At 42.0% G+C, this 5,533-nt stretch overlaps 2 long non-coding RNA genes across 2 annotated transcripts; both read right to left on the bottom strand.

Annotated features, from left to right (window-relative positions):
• Window positions 1-209: 209 nt before the first annotated feature.
• Window positions 210-1,090, bottom strand: LOC148160492 (uncharacterized). The gene is made up of 2 exons (XR_015762377.1): window positions 814-1,090; window positions 210-747 (listed from the first exon to the last, which is right to left on the bottom strand). It is a non-coding gene; the product is annotated as an uncharacterized LOC148160492 (long non-coding RNA).
• Window positions 1,091-1,098: 8 nt separating this feature from the next.
• Window positions 1,099-1,964, bottom strand: LOC148160493 (uncharacterized). Its single transcript, XR_015762376.1, has 2 exons — window positions 1,682-1,964; window positions 1,099-1,203 (listed from the first exon to the last, which is right to left on the bottom strand). It is a non-coding gene; the product is annotated as an uncharacterized LOC148160493 (long non-coding RNA).
• Between the last annotated feature and the right edge of the window lie 3,569 nt (window positions 1,965-5,533).

The following is a 5,533-nucleotide window of genomic DNA, read 5'->3' on the forward strand; positions in this document are numbered from 1 at the left end:
CTCTGAAAACAGGAGATCTTCTTCTTGTCTTCATTTCCTGGAAGCAGCTCTTTGAAGGTGTCCAGAAATGCTCAGGAATTACAGCTTGTGGCGTTCAGTGGTTTGGACTATACAATGTTGTTTGTTGCCAACAACGCCACCCGGGGTTTTCACCCAGGAATTAATAAAGGGACACAGGTCCGGTTTTGCAAAACAGCGAGAGACAGGCCTCAGGACAATAATAATTTATTATGACAGAGAGTAAAAATACCTGTATCTGAACAAAAAGAAAATTCACAAAATAAATCCGACTAGGCTTACCGGTGGATACGGCCAGGTCCTGGATGGTAGGCTCCAAAGCAAAGAAATCAAAACAAACACCCGTGAAGTCACTCACTCCTTGTAATTCCCTCCACCTATTGGTATTAATCACTGCACAGTCACGCCAAAAAGGGACGCCGCATCCAGGCCCGAGTGCACCACCGGTAGTCTAGAAAATAAAAATAAGAAAAGACAATTTGTTAAAAATACAGGCGATAAAAGAAATAAAAATGTCTAAATAAACCCATAAAATCCCTGTGCTCAACAGGCACAGCAAAATGAGCAACCCAGTCCAATCCAATCCGAAATGAATGCGATCAGCCGCTCCTTGTTTCGATTTCAGAAGGGGGGGGCGTGTCCCAGGTAGCCGGTCTCTCTCTTGCAACCGCTAAGTAAGCAGTGACTTGGTGCAGGCAAAGCAGCAGCGGTGTGTGACAGTCGAGATTCCTAAATAATAAAACAGTTTAAAATAAAGGAATAAAAAAAACAAGATTTGTCACTCATTCCACCTACCAATTAGCAAGCTCTCCACACTTGCACCCAAATGGGAATGCTCAAATGTTGGCACTGTTTTTGCAGGAACCACCTCACCCACAATCAACGTGGAGGTAAATACGCCCGTCCGTTCCTGTACTCAGCGCACAGACAGCTCAACACAGAAGCGCGGTGTGTCAACAGCAAACAACGTCAGACTGGAGCTCACCTCTACTTTTATACTGAGCGCCCTCTGGCGCTATTGGCCCGCTTACAATCACCCTGCCAGCAGGTGCAGCCTCCACCTCTTCCTGCCACAAGCTGTTCTTGCAATAGTTAATCATGGCGAAAGCCTTTTCATGAATTCAAACTTGGTGAATCTCTTCTGGACATTCTCATAGTCGGTGATGACTCAATTCATTGTGGTCACTTAAAAAAAGAACAAAAACAAAAAACAATGTCATCATATTCCAGCATTTATTTAATTACCATTCCAAAAATGTCCCTTGCTGCACATTGTCAGAATGGTAGACTGGCAGACAAATGCCTAGTTAACATGACTGGTTGTTATAAAGTGCAATACAATTATTTCTTAATACAAGTGGAATAATAACTGGAGCTGAACAAAATTATTCTGATCAAATATTTGTCTGGCAGAAGTTCAGACAGACTGCCACTGTTATTTAGAAAGCATCATTTAATGTATAGTTTTAGGCACATGAGTGCATCTTTTTTCTTAATTATCTAAATTATTTCTAACCAGATACTCTAACTTATGGTTGTTTGCAAGAAACTTATTAATAACAAAATAGATTTAACATCAGTTTTTAGTTGTCTAAAACGTAACTTAACTCAGCTGGTGAATGTTGATTCCTGCTCAGAAAATATTAACCCAAAAACGACTTACCTAATTTTCTTGGGGAATATTTCATCTGCTTCTTTCTCTTTGGTCAAACAGGAACTTCTTTCTCTGGTGGCTGGTCCTTATTATCATCCTCCACACTCGTAGCATGTCTTCATTAGCCAACTTTGTCCTCCCCACCTTGTGTCCTTAGGCTAGCCTGGGTCTTCATGTGGCTGAACTTGCCAAAGCAAAGAACACAAACTCTGTGTCACATCAGCCAAGTTGCTAAATAATGCACATGAAGAATAACTTTGACTAATATATTAGCTTTTGATTTGCTAGATTAAAATTGGAGGGAAAAAACAATTTGCCTGTCTTTAAAATATGTCTAATATTAAGGGCTAACGTTACAGTAATTGTGTTTAATAACTTTAGCTAACGTTAACTTACAGCAAGGTAGGATTGGCTTGAATTGCTCATAGCTAACATTACAGAGAAAGAGACAGTGTTGTGGTCAAGACCACCTAACCTGAGACCAAGACAAGACCAAGACCAGAGCGTATCGAGACTGAGACAAGACCAAGACTTTTAGGATCCGAGACCGAGTCAAGACCAAGACCAGCGGCCCACACTAAATGGCACGATAAAATGGTGTAATATGATCAAAAATGCTTCTCAAATTGATCTGAAAGATCCATATGCCCATAAAAACACCTAGACATTAAATACTTAATACATTTTACCAATATTAAAATGAAATGCTTCCATCTTTGTGCTACAATCCACAGTGGTCTTGTGCCAGCCCTAAAAAGATAACGCCCTGGATGTTTGCCCATATTGCTCATGCCAGAAACCATCACTGTCTACAGGCATGTACAAAGTCCGGCCCGGAGGCCAAATGCGGCCCGTGGTCAAATTTCATCCGGCCCGCAGCCTCTGTCATAAAATCAATAACGTCCGGCCCGCACGTAGAATTAATATATCGGGCAGCAGTACTGTTACCTGTATATGGCGTAGCTTACACACTAAATGCTGTTCCTCATTTACCCACTAGAGGGCAGCAGCCCGTGTGACTCAGACCATTTGCAGCTGGAGCTCATTGAGCTCCAGAGTGACGCAGAGAGCCGCGGTCGGCACCAGCAGCTTTCTCTTGCAAACTCTTACCGACAGGTTTCGAGAGATTTGAGGATTTGGAAAGAAAATGCTAATCTTGTTTGGGTCGACATATTTGTGTGAGAAGACACACAAATACGTCATGTGTGTCTTCTCGGTTATGAACTTGAATAAGAGCCGTGTGAGGACACGGCTAACGGACTCTCACTTACGAGATATCTTGCGCATCAATACCCAGCCCCGGCTCCGGACGAGTTTAGCAGGGGAGACATCGACTTATTTTGGGAGGGCAAAATGAATCTACATAGCTGAACATAGACAACATCAGTAGCCTACAGGCTACTTGTTAACAAGCTTTAGTATTGATATTAGCTAGTCATCTTTTAGCTAACATTACCTGCATCCAACAGCTTTACTCAACTCAGTCGGTTAGTTTGGGGGGAACTCTGAAAAGTTTGCTGCCATGATTCTAACAAGCCTGCGTAGCTCCGCACTGCAGCAGCAGGTCTCCTTCACTGCCACACAGGTGTAAACCCAGCGCGAGCGTCTCAGCGTTCATGTTGCGTTTGAAGGCGGCTCGGAAAAACAGGTTACAACTTGTTAGCAGATTAAACTGTTTTAACTGCTGACAAAGGTGACAGAGGACACGGATATGGGAAGTGGGGGAGCTCCCATTGTATCAAATTGATATAGCAATAACAGAGAGTTGGCCATTCTAAGGTACACACAATAAACAGCTTCCAGACCAGGAGGAGGGGGGGCAAGGCTGACTCTGGGCGGGCAATGTCCCCCAATGCCTGCCCATGCCACCGGGCCTGCCAGTACCACTGCCAGACCTGGCCTATGTGCTGCAGTCCAGATCTGAGTATCTCCCATCACTTTAATGCAGACAAGTCATTTGTCATTTACAATAAGTCTCAGAATAAATTTTGTTTTTTAAAGATCAAAATCAGTCAAAAATTCAGACAAGTTTTCAGTTTTCACTCCAGAATAATGAACTTTTAAAAATCTAACATTTATAGTTATATGTCATATTTCAAATGAGCCCTGCACTTGTTGATAGGACCATTACTTGCTCATTTCTCTGTTATTTTATTTTAAAATTCTGTAAATATTGAACTGCCATGGTGAGATATTTTTTTTGTTTCAAATGTAATTTGCACTCAAGAGTACAATTACTTCTGTTTAACCGTTAGAAAAAAGTTAGTGTTAAAAAAATGAAGTTATGTGAATATTCAATTAGATATTATATGCATGTTTCAAATGAACCAAAAGACATGCTTAAGATAGCTGAAATTAAAATAAAAAAGCAAATGTAAAACACAGAATGGCTTGCTGAAATTTGTTGAAATATATTGCTGTTCTATGTAAAGGACCTCCGCCAAGGTTGCCCCCCCTACATCTCTGCTACACCGAATCTGGCCCCCTTTGCAAAAAGTTTGGACACCCCTGGTCTACACCATTAAACATAGCAATTGAGGCAATGCCCTGACAGTAAATAATGCTCAACTATGAACACTGACCAAGGAACAACAAGCAAAAAGTAACCAAGCACAAGACCTCACTGTGACTGTTTTTACCCTTTCTCCCGCTACATGAAGCCAGGTAGTCTGACACCATGGCAGACATTACAGCTGCCACTTTGAACAAAAACAATCATAGAGCAATGTGCATGCTCTGGGTGCTCTTTTGTTCTTGTGTTTTATTTATTTGTTAATTAAAAAAATATCAATGTACATGATTAAATAAAATAATGATAGCTACTGCTGTGCTTTATAAGTATTACAAGAACAAAGAACGGCTCTCTGTGACACTCCAGTACTATTTTCTAAGTAAAGAGCCGTTCAGATGAATCGTACTGTTCCTGAATGTCACATCACTATATTGCAGACTTTTGGACACAGCGTTGTCCCATATGTGCCACAAGTCAGTCAACACCTCCGCACAATAATTAAGTGCAGTGAGTGACAACTTTTTTTCCATCATAAATGCTTATGTGTCTCTGTACAGCTAGCTTTGCTAACATCACGTCAACGGAGATTACCTTCTTTGAGCTTCTTTTCTAAGTGACGAAAAAAGTTAGATGTTGTCCCCACCGTCTGTGAAAGCGAAGCGCTGCTGAGTTAGCTGTAGCCATTGGATTTTTAATGATTTATGCAGCGCTATTCTATTACTGACGATTAGACCGACATCTTCTGCCACTCAGAGAAAACCACTGCGCATTTCTCAGAGCGCCGCGTGCCAGTGAAAGTTGGAGAGGGGGCGGGGGAGTAACAGAAACACAGTTATTGCTTGGATTTTAATTGGTGCATTTTGAATCTACTGAAAACAAAGATGTTAATAAATAAACTGGACAAGATACTGTACGTTTAGTGATATTTTCACAGTTGCGGTCTCAACTGGTCTTGAAATAAAATGCCGAGACCAAATGCGGTCGAGTCCGAGACGAGACCATCAAAAAATGGTCTCAAGACTGGTCTCAAGACCAAGACCGATCTCGAGTACTACAACACTGATCTCCAGCACCTCGTCCTCTGTTCCCCATTGCCTGAGACATTCGCTGAGCACATCGTCCGTTGAGGCTTTGTCCTTGATGTATTTATGGATCTTAGATGTTTCATCCTGGACAGTGGCTCTCACACTCACTAGTCCTCTGCCTCCTTCCTTACGGCTTGTGTACAGTCTCAGGGTGCTGGATTTGGGGTGGAACCCTCCATGCATGGTTAGTAGCTTCCGAGTCTTAACATCCGTGGCCTTTATCTCTTCCATTGGCCAGCTAATTATTCCGGCAGGGTATCTGAT

This window comes from Poecilia mexicana, unplaced genomic scaffold, assembly GCF_051168715.1.
Source record: "Poecilia mexicana isolate PSO_F unplaced genomic scaffold, ASM5116871v1 scaffold_2, whole genome shotgun sequence".
NCBI classification, from domain to species: Eukaryota; Metazoa; Chordata; class Actinopteri; order Cyprinodontiformes; family Poeciliidae; genus Poecilia; species Poecilia mexicana.